At 44.0% G+C, this 17101-nt stretch overlaps 1 protein-coding gene across 4 annotated transcripts in view; it reads left to right on the forward strand.

Annotated features, from left to right (window-relative positions):
* The first annotated feature begins 284 nt into the window (after nt 1-284).
* SPIN1 (spindlin 1) overlaps nt 285-17101 on the forward strand; it is a 32490-nt gene continuing 15673 nt past the window's right edge. The window contains exon 1 of one of the 4 annotated variants that reach the window (XM_028749319.2): nt 285-628. The gene's annotated coding sequence lies outside the window, so the exon portion shown is untranslated. Of the gene's footprint in view, nt 629-1786; nt 1809-17101 lie in introns of those variants that run through there. The other 3 variants (XM_028749321.2, XM_028749320.2, XM_077936041.1) reach the window with 3 other exon arrangements.

Here is a 17101-nt window from a genome sequence, read left to right on the forward strand (position 1 = left end):
TTGTTGCTTTAAAAAACACACAACAGGAACATTTTGGAGGAGCAGCAGCAGAGAGAAAGCGAAGCCCCTGCTCCCCTGCTCAATCCACGGGCAAGTGAGCCGGCGCATGCGCACTCCGGCTTCCCGAAGGTGGGGAGGGAGGGAGGCGAGCGCGCTCTCGCGCCGGGCCAGACAGACGGCCGAGGCCCCGGCTCTCCTGTCGCAGTTCAGCGGGCGCAGTGCGCCTGCGCGGCCGCCGCAGCAGGCCGGCGGGAGGCGGGGCCGCGCGTTTCGGAGCGGCTCACTATTTGGCAGGAAGGCGCGGAGGCCTCTCTCCTGGCAGCGGCGGCCGCGCAAGGCTGAGGGGGAGGCTCCCAATGTGGCAAGGGAGAGGAGGAGGAGGAGGAGGGCTGAGGAGCAGCGGCGGCGGCGGCGGGGGCCGAGCGAGACAAGGGGAGCCGCCGCAGCAGCAACCGCCGCCGCCGAGGAGCTGAGCGGCCTGGCCGGGCGAGCGGGGGGTTGGCGGAGCCTCTGCAGCACTGGCACCCCCGCCGGCGCCGCCGCACCCCCGCCGGGCACCGCGCGCCCGCCCGGGTGCAGGCGGAGGCGGCGGAGAGGGCGGACAAGGAGGCTCGGGCAGCGGCAGCAGGTGAGGTAACGGCGGTGAGGGGAGCGGCGGGGGGGGGGGAGGGGAAAGGGAGCGGGAAAAGGAGCCGCCGCCGCCGCGCCGCCCTTGGCCCGGCCGGGCAGTACCGGCCACCGCCGGTGGGAGTCGCTGTGGGGGAGCCGCTCCCTTGGCCTGGCCCCTCCCGCCCCGCGTCCCTCGGGGCTGGCGTTATTTATTATTCATCCGAGGAGGGCGCGCGATCCTCCTCCTCCTCCTCTCCCCCCCCCCCAGCTCGCTCGCTACCTCGCGCCAGGCTCCCCCCCCCCCGCTTCTTCTCTTCTCCCTCTCTTTCCCCCCCGGAAGCTGTTGCTAGGAAGAAACGGGGGGGGCCAGCCCGGCGGGGGACCCTTTTCTCCTCCTGTGGGGTGGAAGGAGCGAGAGGGGGACGCTCGTGGTCTTCAACCCCCCCTCCCCCCCCAAAAGAATCTTCCTTATACACACATTGCTTCCCTCCCCTCTGTTTTGTGGGGGGGGGGGAGAGCCTGGGGCCTTTTGTCATCCTGAAAAAATCAAATAAAATCCCATTATCGGAAACAGAGAGCCACGAGGGAGTGAGGGGCGGGGGTAGGTGAGGGGGAAGTGTGTGTGTGTTGGTGAATGGGGGGGGGGGTGATGGATCTGTTGTTGCTAGTGGTGCCCATGAGAATGTGGCAAGCCTCGTCTCTCTCTCTCTCACACACAGGCTCTTGCACACTCACACAGACACACACTCAATCACACAATCACTCAAACACACACAGTCTCAGACAGGCACACAATCGCACACAGGCACACACAACCTCACACAATCACACACTCACAGATTCTCTCTTACACAAACACACACACACCCTCCAGAAACTTCCCACTAGGTAACGAAAATGGCCAAGGAGAGAGGCAAACAAAGCTGCCCCAGTGCCTGCCACAGCAGCTCTGTGTGTGTGTGTGTGTGTGTGTGTGTCTTGTCAGGCTTTGCTGGGTTCCTTTGTCTGCTGTTGCTGCCTGTCTCTCCTCCCTTCTCTCCTTTCTTTCTGCTTTTCTCCCCTTCTCCTTCTCCTCGCCCTCTCTCCCTCCTCCCCCTCCTTTTTTTCTTCTTTTTCCTCTTGCCTTTCCCTCTCCCTCCCCTCCCCCCTCTCTCCCTCCCCTCTTCCTTCACAGACTCCAAGAGCTGCTGCAGCTGCAGGTTTGTAAATACTGGACTCACATTCACACACACACACACACACACACACAAGCAAAACATGGCTGACGCTCTGCTGCCCCCCCCCCCCTTGTAGGGTTCATTTTCTCTCTGCTTCTTGGTCTTTCATCCACTTGTGCTTTGCCTCCCCCTCTTTTATTTCCCCAACCCACCCAAAAAGGAAGGAAACTGCAGTGTGTGTGTGAGAGGGAGGGAGGGAGGGAGAGAGACTTTGATGGGATATAAAGGGAAGGGTCTTTGCTCTGGAGCTTTCTTTTCCTTTTTGTACAGTACGGTAGAGGAAAAGTCCAAAAGATTCTTGCAAGCTTAGGGAGGCCTCGGGGAGGGGGAGGGGGTGAGTGGTGCGACCTCTGCTGAGAGGCTCGACTGGAATGTGCGTATCTCTCTTCCTAGGCATGGGGGGAAGGGAGGCTGATGCACCAAAAAAATGTTGGCGGTGATTAAGGTTATTAAATAGGTGTTACGTTAGCAGGATGCTCAGGGCCATTCCTTTTATTTTGGGATATGCCTCATTACCTGCCATCATACATACCCTGAACACAGGGTGGCAATTCCCCCCCCCCCTCTGATTCATCCTTTTTTTTAGTGCTTGTGCCATTCCAGAATCTGAAGTAATTGTTGAGCTGCGAGAGTTAAAACATGCATAGGGTGATGGTAGTTCAGTTTTATACAATAACTTTTCTTCATAACGACAAGATAAGTGCGTAAAAGGAAGGGCTGCACCTCATTTTTTAGGGTTTCAGTGACTACACAGATCTAAGATTCCTCACTATCCCGTGTTGCTCATCGAAAGCATCCAAGACTTTAAAAAAACAACAACCACCCCAAAGATCTTGGCTAGCTACCAGCACCTCCTTCTGGCTTTGACAAAACTTCATAAAACAGTTTTGAACTACACACACACACACACACACACACACATATCTTTACTTGACAAGGCCCTTTGCAGTTTCTTCTCATGTAAAATGACCTTGGGTATAATTGCATGCTTTTCTTTAAAGGAGGATTGTGCACAAGAGTTTTCTTTGCTTCTGTGCTGCCTGTGGGTGACTGGTTGCTACAAGAGAGATCCCTCCCCATTGTGCATTTTTACTTCTGAGGATGTTACTAACGTTTAGAATGTTGGCTTTGTGTTACTATTCTTTTGTCCACACAATAATTTTGTGGCCTTTGCATAATTTATCACCAGCAAAGTTAGTAGTATCTTTCAAAAATACATAATGTAACCAATTGGAACTTAAATGCTTGGTGGTGATTGGTAAAATTGATTTTGAAATTGCAGAGCAGATGGGTAGAATAATGGAATATTTGTCAAGCTTTGGAAATTGGAACTCTTGGATTAGCTGCCACATTACAAAATTATATAAAGGCATAGTTGGAAGCCTTTGTTTGAAATATTTATGTTAAGTGGTACGGATATAGATTGTATAACTGAAAATAATTCTAAGTGGCTTACAAGAAAGAATACAGTAATAAAAGCACAAAGCTAACATATTGCATATTATGTATACATTATCAAATATGTTCAGTATTCCTGAATGAAGAATTGCACCTGTACTGAAATGAAGCTTTGATTAGTCTCTGCCCACCGATGGGACCAAGGAAAATCGGTTGCAGCCCAGGTTTTACAATTGGGAACCTTTTGTTCAGTTTTTGTTGGGCTTTGCATGCAGCATTCTTGTTACAGTTGACTTGTTGATCAGCAAATGATGCCCTGCATCCTGTTCTCAGAGCAGTTAATAGGGCAGTCTCCACGGCGGCACACCACTACAGAGTGAAAGTATATAAATATTTAGCCATACTGTATTTGTATTGACTTGTTTTTTTAACTTTGCTAGGTCTAGATCAGGGGTGTCAAACTCAAATTTATCGGGGGCCGCATCAGCAGTTTGGTCACCCTCAAAGGGCCGGTTGTATCTGTAGGACTTTACATGAATGCATGTAAAGTGGAGGTTTCCTGTGTAGAACGGCCGGCGCTGCTAGAGGGCAGACGTTCTCTGTCTTGTAGGCTGCCGCGCATGCGCTGAAGAGGCGGCTTTCTTGTGTAAAAAAAAAAAAAGCGAGAATAAAAGGTGAAGGCTGGCGGCCGGCGGCGGCTACACGGGCCACATGACAAGGTCTGGCGGGCCGGATTCGGCCCACGGGCCTTGTGTTTGACACCCGTGGTCTAGATGCAGAGGAAGCAAGAGTCAAAGGATGATCATGAGGGGAAGTTTCTGAGAAGACTGTAGAACCTGAACTCTTTAGGACGTTAGAGATAAGACTGACCTCAAAGCTTAAAACACAGGATAAAAAAAGACATTTAAATGAACATTCTGATGTAGGAACCTTATCAACCCCTACAGACAAAGTATAATGGAAATTCAAAGGGTTCTGGAGTGGGTTGAGTTATGAACTCAAATACATGTGAGGGAGCTAAATTAAGGCCTTTAGGATCATCCTCTTATAGGGACTACTTTCTCCATTGTGGCAGTTTGAGGAATCTCTGGCTTCTAACTTGATTATATGTTGATAGTGATTAATTGTAAGTTGGCTTTCCAGGGGAGGGAGTAGAAGTATGAACAGAAAATAAACAGAGCAAGTTTCGGCAGGAAGGTACTGGTTCTGTGGCCAGGGTTGTTCAGTTCCATAGGGAAGGGCTTAAGCAGAAAGCTGAACTGTGCTTAATGGCTATTGCTTTGCTGTTTGTAAGGGGTAGGAGTAACAGAGAGGTGGGGCTTCAGGATAGTTATGTATATGCAGTTGGTATGCTGTAGGTGATTAGGCATATAGATGAGGCTTTTTGCAAATTGAAATTCCCTTTGCCAGTCCAAGTCAAACTTTATGTTGAACCAGTGAGACCTTTGGTTAACCTGGTGCTGTTTATTGCATCTGAAACAATTTGAATCTGTACAGTGGTACCTCGGGTTAAGAACTTAATTCGTTCTGGCGGTCCGTTCTTAACCTGAAACTGTTCTTAACCTGAGGTACCACTTTAGCTAATGGGGCCTCCTGCTGCTGCCGTGCCACCACCACACGATTTCTGTTCTCATCCTGAAGCAAAGTTCTTAACCTGAGGTACTATTTCTGGGTTAGCGGAGTCTGTAACCTGAAGTGTATGTAACCCGAGGTACCACTGTACTTTGGAACAACGCAAGCAACTTCCAAGACTTCCCGTTGAAACTCATACAGTGGAAATATGTCTCCTTTATGCTACACTCTTCCTTCCGTACTGTACCTGAAATAATCTTGCTGTGCACCCACCCAACCTATTATGCACTGTGCCACAGTATTGAGGCACAGATGTGCAGGGTTCTCAGTTTTTGCTGTAGCCTCAGCATGCTTCAGTTAAGTCATACCTCAGGCAAGCAGTCATTCATTTAGAGCAGGATTCCTCAACTTTTTGCCCTGCAAGTACAACTCCCATCAGCGCCAGCACGGCTGGTGGTTAGGGATACTCTTCTTCTTTGGCGATCACTCGTAGCCAAGTAAGATTGTCTTCCATAGACATGGTTTTAACAGTGAGTCCGTAAGTGACGGAGGCCTATTCTGGATCCACACATCCTTCTATAGTGGGGACATTGGTTTCTGGGCGAGAGTTGATCACGGTCAGGGATACTAAGGAGTTGCAGTTCAACAACATCTGAAGTGTGCCATGTTGCAGAAGGCTGATTTAGAGGGATTGGAAATGTTGATAGTTTATAATTCCAGTGACTTTGCTGTTTAGACCTGAATAAGGAAGGCAGAGGTGGTTGGGTCATGTTAACTTGACAGCTTCCATAGCTGCTAGAACTTTAACTAATGGAAAGGTTTTGTATGTTGTATATGCCAGGTTTGCACCTCTAGCTGTATTCTAAATCAGAACTAAAAAGTAGTATCTAGTTGGCATATTTCAATCAGACACAAGCTCAAGACCATTCTCAAGTGAATCCTTGTCACTTGGTAGGTTTATTTCACAAAACTTAGCCAAATAATTTCCCAGGATATTTCTGGTTATCAGTAAATAGGAGGAGCAGAACAGTGGCTGGATAGCCCTTCTGCAGAGCAATTCTTCAGACCCGAGGTGGCCATTGTGGCACTTGTTAGGCACAGTAGCACCCTTGGGATCTAAATTTGGTGCTCACAAGGTGCACCCCCTTGCAATGATGACAAAGAGGTGGGGCTCCTTTTTCTCCCAGAGAACAAATAAGAGAGTAGGAGGGGAGAAAGGATTTCTGGGTGGTTAGAGGGATGAAAATGCAGTTGCTGGGGTGCAGGGAGAAGGATGTGAGGGTGATCTGGCTGCGACATCTGTCACCCCATTGGTCGGCAGGGAAGGAGATGGGGTGCTACAGGAGAGAATGAAGTACCAGATACGGAGAAGGCTTGCATGTGTGTTTGCACATGCACACTAGATCCTGCGAAATGAATGCTATTCAAAATGCATGATTTTTTTCCACAGCTTCCCTCTTCCCCCAAATCAACATCAATTTGCAGATCATTTCTGTCTCCATTGACTGAATAATAAAAATCATGGTTTCAGTGTGCTTTAGCACTGCCCAGGTGCATAATCATGGATCTAAGGCAGGGATCCTTATGTATCATAAGTTTTACAAGGGATCATCTCAAAACTGCTATCAAACCATAACAGGTTAGCTCTGTGTACACTGATGTGTTATGTTATTTGTTTTTTGTCCAGTGAGGAGGATTGCTGCCTTGGATCAATGTTTTTGTTGTGCTAGTGAATTCCAGATTTACATAGTTTTTACTGTGGAGTTTCATACTTTCATTTGATAGTGGGTTTTAAAACCTTGCATATGCAAAAGAATGTTTTCAGTCTGCTGGAACTGACTTTTACCCAGGTTCCATGGAAAGTGTGTGCACATGTTTTCTGTCTAGTGAGATGCCAGCCTGGAGAGAGGAACAACCCATGGCACTCACTGAAAATTCTGAATGGACCAACAAAGGTTGGCTATTTATATAATGGGGGAGCCTGTAAGGCCATCTCAGTCTGGCCAGTTGATAAAAAATAATAATCCGTTCTTTGAAAATTTGCTATGACACCCTTTTCCTTGTTCTCCCAAGTATATCTTCCATCTTCTCTATTCTTATCAACCCATTATCTACATTTTTCTTGCCTTGGTTGTTAAATATTATACTCTACCTTCATTTGTGACTTGTCAGTTTCTGTAAATTATCACTTGCTGGAAACACCCCCTCCACTTAGTTGTAACTTTTAGAGATGTTATTCAAAATATCAGTAAAGTCTGTTAAAATTCTAACCTGATTCAAGAGGACTAATTTTTGGTACTCTGTGGGCCAATAATGTAGTGAGGAAACGAGCAAATTGAATGTTTGGGATATCTTCTTGATCCTAGTGGCGAGGCCAAAGACACTTAAATCAACAGCAGAGGTGTAAATGATATTTTTATGATAGAAAACAATTAGAATGAATGTCAGATAGCTTTCGTGCTTTGGAACAAACAGAAAACTCATTTCACTGTTCAATGTATTATGTGAGATTGGTGAGGCATCAAACTGCCTTAATCTTGTGGAAGTGGAGGAGACCAGATAAATCTTTGTATTTGGACCAGTCTAAGTCATATGGGCAAGGGTGGAAGATGAGTCAAGGAGACAAACATACAAGAGAGTAACTCATACTGCATTTTTAATAATACCCTATCCTGGTGTTGGAAAGCTAGAAAACAGAGGGATATGCTCTAATTTGGAAGGGAAGAATGAGACTCTATAAATGCATGCCTTTGTCTCATTATAGCATGTTTGCTAGTAGCTACCCATCTTCTGTTTCATTCTTACAATTAGTTTCTTCCACTTTTCATTCTGACCATATATGCCTACACACATGTCATCCAGAGAATTTTCCTGAGGACTTGTGTGGGTTAGAAGTGCCTTGGGTCAAATATGTGCTGCTACTCTTCCTTTGAACCCTCCATTTTTGGCTTAGGGCTCTTTTACAGGGTTCTTGAGTAGAGAGTATGCAGGGGGAAAGCAGAAATATGAATTAAGCCTCACACCTGGGGTTTTTTGGCTGCTCATTATAACCCATGAAAGGGTCGTTAGATTCTGATATGCTTTTAGATTCATAATTACAATATTTCGTGCCTTATGCAGAAATCACTTTAGTACAATACTAAGACATGTTTATTTGCTTTATAATTGTTAATAATACTTGTTCATGTTAGACTTAACAACACATGATCAGAGTTACATGGTGAGAAGGCTACTCGAACCTATAGCTTATGTTCTAAGGACGCGGGAGGCGCTGTGGTCTAAACCACTGAGCCTCTTGGGCTTGCCGATTGTCAGGTCGGCAGTTCAAATCCACGTGACAGGGTGAGCTCCCATTGCTTTGTTCAGCTCCTGCCAACCTAGCAGTTTGAAAGCATACCAGCACGAGTAGATAACTAGGTACTGCTATGGTGGGAAAGTAAACAGTGTTTCCGTGTGCTCTGGTTTCCGTCACGGTGTTCTGTTGGCCTGAAAGCAGGGATGAGTGCCACACCCCATAGTTGAATTCGACTGGACTTAACCGCCCAGGGGTCCTTTACCTTTCTAAGTACATTCTCTAGCCTGAGAAATTAGTAATAGGGTTATTATAACATGCTTATAGCCCATTTTGCCATGTTTAATAACACTAAAGACAACTTACAGTATATTCTTTTTGAATTTCAACATTTATTTTTTTAAAAATGGCAAGACAGCAGATAAAAATAATTTTAAAAATCATCCTTCAGGTAACCTTATTTTTTTAAAAATGGCAAGACAGCAGATAAAAATAATTTTAAAAATCATCCTTCAGGTAACCGGCACTATAGCTTTAGCTTGACAAGCAAACGTTTGCAAGCAAAAGTCTTGGCTAGCAAAGGTTTGTGCAACTCAGACCTCACTAGGTAGGCCATTGCATAGCCTAGGAACTACCACAAAGTGGCTTTTCCTTGTCCCCACTATACACTTCAACTACTGATGGAATGCAGAGAAAAGTCCCTCTGCTAGATTTTATGAACAAAAAGACTCGGGGCTTTAAAGGCAAAAAACAGGTTGTTGTTGTTTTAATTGTCCCCATAAACAGGCCAGAAGCCAATGTAGCTATTGTAATCGCATACTCCCAAGAAATTATTCCAGTCAATACTCAAGTTGCTGCATTCTAGACCAGTTGAAGTTCCTGGACATTTTAGACGCAGCTCTATGGAGACGGCATTGCAGTAATTCCCTCTAGGTGGCAATTAAGGCATGTTATCTTGGCCAGATATGATCTCTCTAGGAATGGATGGAGCTGGCACACCGACTGAAACTGTGCAAAAGCATTCTTGGCAACAGCTGCTCCCCAAGAACCCAGGAGGAAACCTGGATCTGGAAATGTGAGCCTGAGTTTTCACAGGGAGTTCTGCCTGTCTGAGTGGCTGATTTCCAATACCATCAATTAACCCTAGTTCAATTTCTCTGCCGTCTGCATAAGATCTCATAAAAAGTGGTATTGGGTTGTTATTTTTATTTTATATATTGTGATCTTTTCTGTGAACTGCCCCGAGACCTCTGGGTATAGGGCTGTATATGAATTGAATAAATAACAACTACTACTACGACTACGACTACTCATTCATTTATCCAGGGACTTTCATGTGCACTCCTGAATTTAGAAAACAAACCCGAAACAATTTTGTATGGTACCGAGTCCTCTCTCTTACTTGAATGCATATAGCAGTGTTTCTCAAACTTGAGTCCCCAACAACTCCCTACAACCACTGGTGCTGCTAGCTAAGGATGATGGGAGTTTTAGTCCAACAATAGCTGAGACCCAAGTTCGAGAAACACTGACATAGAGCCTGTTGTTTAGTAGTCATCTAAACCAACCCCACCTAGTAACCTTCTAGTTGTATGTACATCAGTGTTGGACAGTGTTTCATATTGTTTAGTAGTGTTGACTTTGTCATTTCTTCCCAAGCTCTTCAGAATGTTTCTATTTCATATTAATGGCTTACATTGGAAATTGTGCTGAACTACAGTAAATTGGCAAGCTCAACACTCCTTTGGTCACAGTGAATCCACTAAACCAGTATGAGGGTTGAGGCAACTGGATAATCCCAGTCAATTTTTTCACAGAATTGTAGCGCCACTCTATATTGCAAACTTTTAATTCTTACAGTACTGACTAACTTGAAACTTTAGCACTTTCTTCATTTCTATGAAGGTACAATGCAGAGAGCTTTGGGTCATTTTCTCTAAAGTAGCTGACTTTGCCATGTGGGTTTTTTAATTAGTCTGTACAAAAATAGTATTGGGACTCTCTTTAGAAATAGCTTGTTACTTTACCTATAGTTATAAAGAAACCTGTGTGTCTCCTGGATGTTGTGAGTGCAAAACCTCAGAATTTTTTTACCCAAACTTGATGATTTGGATACAGGCTAAAGTAAAGATGTTTACTGACAAGAACATTTGTCATGCCTGATAATGCATAATAAGGTGAGCCAAGTTGGCTACTTCTGATACGTCAGTGAAGTAGCCATCACTTAGTGGTAGATTGCGCAAAAACAAATCATTTGGCTTGATGAGCAGGACTTTACATTTCCAGGATGGAATTCGTAAGTGGGGCATTTCTCAGATGGAGAGGGGTTTTTTTATTTATTTCATAAATAATGAAATTATAGCACGTTTTGAAAACAATTGCCAATCTAAAATGATTTAGGCAAATAAGCATTTTCAAGTCCCTCTGTGTGTGTGTGCTACTAGAATAGGCAGATCGTAGAGTCAGACGGAATTGCATTGTAAATCCTATGGGAGGAATTGCGCTAACGTGAAAGTTACATCAGTGCAAGCAGTTCAGCTTGCCTGATGGAATGTTCTCCCTTCTCTTCCTTCTGTACTGTTCTGGGTCTTCTCCTGACCGTGGGAACCAGTTGTGGGAGCATGCAGGGAGGTAACACTGTGGCACTGGTAAAAGTCTTTCCATAGGCTTATACTAGTGGGGTTAATTCGCTGAATTTGGTCTTAAGTGTACAGGACAATGATTTTCCCCATTGTATCTTGCATGTATGAATGGTAGACAAATATATCACATTACTTGTCATGAAGTAGTGATCCTGTGAGCAAGTATCACTGGGTGGGGCCCCTCAGGCAGGTGGTAACAATTAGTCCCCAAAGTAGGAGCATTTGATGGGGCTGGCTGGTTGCCAGCATTCCCCAGCCCCTATAAATATTTGTGTTAACCTGCCGGGGAAGAGAGAGAACCTGCCGTGTTTTAGACTTGCTGTTTGATGTTCTGTAGCTGGTGCCAGAAAATAAGCCAATAAAGGCTGGTAACCCGTTCGGTTTCTTCATGTGATTGATTAGCAGCTTGGAGGGAGGACTCAGAAAAGCGGCCCCCTCCTTGACATTTTTAGTCCAAAACAGCTCTCTTTCTAGAGCTCAAGATGCTAAAGTCTACAACTTCTATAATTTGAGATGGAAAATGGTTATTCTGATTCTTGCAGGGCTATCGAAGCTTGTGAATACACCCTACAGTTCTGTCCGGTAGTGTTGCCTCAAGATTTTTTAAAAATAGATCTAGATAGTCCTATCATCAGCTCTACCCTTTACTAGATGTATCCAGGTTTTCCCCTCTATTCTTCCTAGAAGCAGCAAACTTGCTTTAGATTATGAGATCTTCAACAGTCATGGTAGTGTGTGATATCATAACTTGAGTCTATAAATAACTTCTTAGGCTGTACACAGGCTGCTTACATTCCATTGCCCTAAAGGAGATTTAAGTAGCCTGTGTTCAGAATTGGAAAATAATTAGTAACTACATGCTAGACGGAAATGCACCCTACTAAGATCTGGCACCTGGGTCACTTCTGGCACCCTTAGTGAGCAGCATGAGCCATTTTACTCTCACAAAAATGTGTTCCTGCCTTGTTTGTGAAACAAAAGATAAAATCTCATCTTCTCTGTTTGCTAAAGGTGCTAAATGTCCCTGCAGGCTAGACTTTGGTGTGTACAACAAAATTTGTATGCTGTTCACTTGTCTTTATCTCCCGGACATCATAGGATCAGCACCAGTGATAGATACCGGTAGTTGCTGAGTGAACAAGTATATGTTGTTGCTGTGCCAGCACATAGGAAATTGGAAGTAGTAATAGTAATATTTAGGATTACCATTTCAAGATGATGATGATGGTGATTATAAAACAAAATTTCCAAATGCAGTAAATAAATCGAACAGAAATACTTCATACTAACAGTCATAAAAAAGCACCATCAGATATAGTCCATGGTGGGATGCAAGGTTCATATTTCTACAGAGTAGACATTTGCCAGATATAATAATATTTTAGTAGGAATGTGCCAACCATGATATGGTTTGGTTATATAAATAACAAACCACCCCCATATTACAAGTCTGAGGGGTCTGCAACCCCCCCCCCCCGCGGCACATATCATATGGGTCAGTTTTTCAGAGATGGCAGTAATCATGCCTCTTTAAAACCATAAGACCAAAGAGTAACAAGATGACTCCTTCTATGCTTGACAGATAACTAAATAAGCACTGACCCGCAGATATAAAATGTGTTGTTGACAAATAATATCAGCATTAACACCATCAAAAATGGATAAAACACATAACTTAGCATGTTATGTTATATCCCCACTACATATGCTAGCATGTTCCTCATATCTTATAACCCTGCCAGCATTAGGGGGAGACCAGATCTTACAGTATGAGCTAGTCGGACTGGGGTTAAAAACCAGTGGTGGACCACCTTCAAAATATCCACCTGAATGTTAGCTGACATGGACCTAAAGTGGGTGAGTGGACCAGATCTTAAGCCATTGAGAATCTTTCAGTTCGCCTGTAGGGTCCATCTCCCACATTGATTTCCAAGTAGCATGCAGAGAGAACTGGGATTGTAACAGTAACAGGTACTGTATATCAATGAGAGACCCTGCTTTTTGGACCACTTGCTACATCCAGATGTTCATAACATCGTTTTGTGGCTGGACAATACACCTCAGGATCTTTCAAGATGATGTTAATCTTGTGGATGTGAAGCCAGTCTAAGCCTGAATCTTTCAAACTTTCCAAGGGTTGTAATTCTGTAAGTGGCACATTTTTTAAATAACAGACTTGCAAGTGGCGAATTCCCACTTTATAAAGAATAATAAATATAACAGATTTATATCGGGCCTGAACTTGTGCTCTACAGGGAAATGGGATTGAGGTTGAGGGTGTGGAGGCTAATTTCTCAAACCATCTGTTCCACACCTCCATAGTACTGTGTGTTGAAAGGATTGGAAAGAGACTTCCTTGTCAACCTCATCTGGGGCAAAAGTGGAGATTACAGTTAAGAGCAGGCATCCCCAAACTCGGCCCTCCATATGTTTTGGGACTACAACTCCCATCATCCCTAGCTAACAGGACCAGTGGTCGGGTTGATGGGAATTGTAGTCCCAAAACATCTGGAGGACCGAGTTTAGGGATGCCTGGTTAAGAGGGAGGAAAGAGGAGTCTCATGCCCCCAGCATGACCCAGGATATTACTAGATCTAAAATCATAGGAATGATCTGCTGAAGTTGGAGGGCATTTTGTTTTGGCACCCACGACCCAGGTTCCAGGAGCCTTTGGGCAAATAGTTTCTAACACTGCATTAGAGGTGTCTAAAATGTATATTTTACGAAGCAGAAGTGGATAGAGATAGGCCTTTGCCCTCTCATATTACGCTAGAACTTAGGGTTATCCAGTGAAGCTGAAACATGGGAGATTCAGTACAGGACAAAAGGAAGTGCTCCTTCACATAGTGCATAGTTAAACTACAGAATTCACTCACGACTTTAAAAAGAACTTAGATTGATTCCTGGGGGATAAAGCAATCAAATCTTGATGGTTATATACTCCTTGCAGGATCAGAGGCATGTGTCTTTGAATATCATTTGCTGAGGAACAACAGCTGGAGAGGGCTAATCCCTTCATGTCTTGCTTGTGGGCTTCCCATAGGCATCTGGTCCCGGGGGTGGTGGAATGGAATGCAGGACTAGATGAGCTTTTGGTCTGATCCAGCAGAGCTCTTTTTATGTTCTTATTATCCATGGCAATTGTCAATCCATGAAGTTTTTCCATCCTAGGAGAGGTTCTATTTCTACCTCCCTCTGACATTTGGATGTAGATTAAAAGAGTCCAGATCTTAACTGTTCTTCCTTCCATGACGCTTAAGGTATGATTCAGAAGGTCTGGGGTGGAGTGTAGACTTGCCTAGGTGGACTTTCAGCTACAGCTTGGAGTTGGTTATATGTATTTGTAATGGTATGGAAAAAAGCTGGTTCGCATGAAGCTCTTGCGCAGGCTATCGACATTCTCATACACAGGTCTTTGTGTTGGGGTCGGCTGAAGACATTTTGGCACCTGGGGCAAACCACACAATGGCACTCCCCCCGACACCTACACCAGGGAAGAAGGAGTGAGTGAAGATCCACATCAGGAACAAGATGGGGGGGATCAAATCAACCCCATCAGATGGCTGAAGTGGGAATCAAAGCCACCTCACCTTGCCTCACGGGCAGGCCAGCCCTGTATGGAATGGTTATGGCTGGAAAGTCATACAAGTAGATACGGCTGCAGCCACCAAAAAGAACTTCACAGATTTGCTCATCGTGAAATGTATTTGGCCTACTTTCACTGTGGCCCAAGAAACAGCTGTGCTACTGTGGTTAACTGGCAGATGTGCATGAGAAACCATGAAGCAAAAGCTACTCCTTTTTTGTAATTGTGAAGAAAATGTTTCCTTCAATTAACTTGAAAGCTGGCCTTTGGATATGGGCTACTTCTTAGCAGTTGGATATGATGTCATTGGGTTAAGGTGCCTGTGTTATCTAGGTTTATTGTGCTTTAAGATCAGGGAGGCGGCGTGCTAATTGGGAAGTAAGTAGCTTCAGCTGTGGGGAAGTGCAGGGCCAAAGTACCAGAAAGTTCTAACTTCAAAACCTTCTAATTAGTTATGGGGAGTCACCCTACTTACTGTCTTTTTTACGATAAAGCTAAGCTTACTCCTGTTCTGTTTTTATTACGTCGTCTCTCCGCATCACCTGTGAGATCTTAACTTTCTTGATACGGATTATAACTGGTAGAAGTCAATGCCCTGCCATTTTTTATAGGGTTGGGAGAAATTAGCTTTGTTATTTTATTTGGATTTATAATTTCTAACCACTTTGTGAATTTGATTTTCTAACAGTAGTTTTTATGTTGGGTCCCATTTTGTGCTGCTATCTTTAGTTTTGCTATTTATCTCGTTTAAAAATATTATTTATTATTTAGTATCTGTCTCTCTACTTGGTACTAAATCCAGTTCCTAACTTGCTTGCTCACTTGCTACTAAGTAAGCAACCCTGTTACTCGGGGAGGAGAAAGCCCTATTTTTGGCTCTTGTTTCTCTGGAATTCTACTGGTGTCTAGTAATGTCTGAGAGCCTCCTGACACAGGCTGGACAGAAGGAGTGGTAGCAGTGTAAGTTGCAGGGTTGATGTTGCAGGACCAAGTGGCTGAATCACCAAGATCTGGATTCTGGGTTTGGGGAACTGGACTTGACTGTAATCAGTTGCGTAACTTGAGAAGAGTATTTCTTAATAAAAGGAAAGTATATGGGGTTTTCTTTGGTGAGGGGGAGGTGATTTGAAATTAATGATCCACAAGATTTTGGAGAAGGTTTTTTATTTAAAAAATAGCTTTATGGTGCTGAATGGGGACCACTTGAAAGGGTCACAGTGAATTCAAAGTTGCTTGTGCAGAACAGTATCAAGAAGGTCTACTGCATTGGTGCTTGGACATATAACAGCTACATGAGAAATACAGGTAAACTGTGGCTTAAAAGAGGTACTAGGGGCTCTTGCGCAGCTCAGTGGAACCTCTTGAACAAGTTAAGAAAGCGAATAGAATGGAGCACACGTGTGAAAATGGTGAACTTCTAGGTAATGATCTGCTTCCTCCCAGCCACAACAAAGGTGTAAAGAGCCTTGGAGAGGAATGGCTGGCTCAGAGAACGCTTGTCAAAGGTGGTAAGGAAAGCTCACCATGCAGGAAGGTGAAGTGGCTGGAAGGACTAAAATGGTTAAGTTAGGATATCTGTAGAATCTGCCACAAGAGGGTGTTACAGTGCTTATTTCCTAAAGGTACCAGTTGCATCAAGCATACTTGCGCTGTGTAAAACCTATGATTTATACTAATCCTTTTGAGGAAACTTGAAATCGGTTCCAACTACCAAAATCATGCGCCATCCATTAGCTGATTTCCGTGTTCATGGAATTTTAACACTTACTACTACTAACTTGAGAGTTCAGCAACATTCGCCAAAAGTGGTCTTCAGGTACTAGTCAGAACTTCGTACGTTAATATACTTAATACAAATCAATACATCAAAGCTGTTAAAAATGAAACAATTGGAACAAACATAATAAGATTAAGTGTATAAGATCAATAGAAGGTTTCTGAATATTTTTCAAAAATAGAAAGGATATAGGAACTGCTTGAAGACCAGAAGAGGCAATGGGGCTTGGCAGAGTTGTCAGAAGGGAAGTCAAGTATGAGACACCACTGAAAAGACAGGTATCTTTGGTACCTGTCAATGGACTAGACATTTACAGTAGGGACTGCAGACAGTGATCTGTCCATGACAGTGGAGTCATAAAGCCCCCAAACCCTATTTACAAGTACCGGTACCTTCTCTCTCTCCCCCCCCCCCCAGCCTTCCTGATCAGAACAGAAAACCCAAGTCCTTTGCCTGTCTTGCCACATGTCTTGTACTAGATATCAGTGGCAACAGGCCCATGGTTTCCATAGATGCCATGAATTCCTGAGCAGTCCCAGGCAGAAAGGCTTCAGTATGGAAGTATTTGAAGATGATCAACGTTGAAGATCTCGGGACCACCCTAAGACCATCTCAGCCTGATCATGCAGAGAGACTGTTAGGCAGTGGTGTGAATGGTGCATTAACAGAATCCCAATTAGGTCTCGAGAGCCCAGTACCAGATACAGTTTTGAAACTGAGAGACTTCTGTGTTTTTTAAAAAAACAATCTTTATTGAACATACAACATGGACTTACACAACAATACACCATATTAAAAATTGTACAAACTACATAGACATACTTTGCAAAGAAAGAAAAGGAAAAGGGGGAAGATAAAAGTTAAAAGATAAAGGATGAAAACAAAATAATTGTTCTCATTGTACTACATCTCATTTTGTTATTTTATGCACAGCATATTATTATTGTTATTTATTTTCCCGGTTCTTTTCAAAAAATTCTATTATTTGTGACCTAAATGTTACAAGAG

This window comes from Podarcis muralis, chromosome 11, assembly GCF_964188315.1.
Source record: "Podarcis muralis chromosome 11, rPodMur119.hap1.1, whole genome shotgun sequence".
Taxonomy (NCBI): domain Eukaryota; kingdom Metazoa; phylum Chordata; class Lepidosauria; order Squamata; family Lacertidae; genus Podarcis; species Podarcis muralis.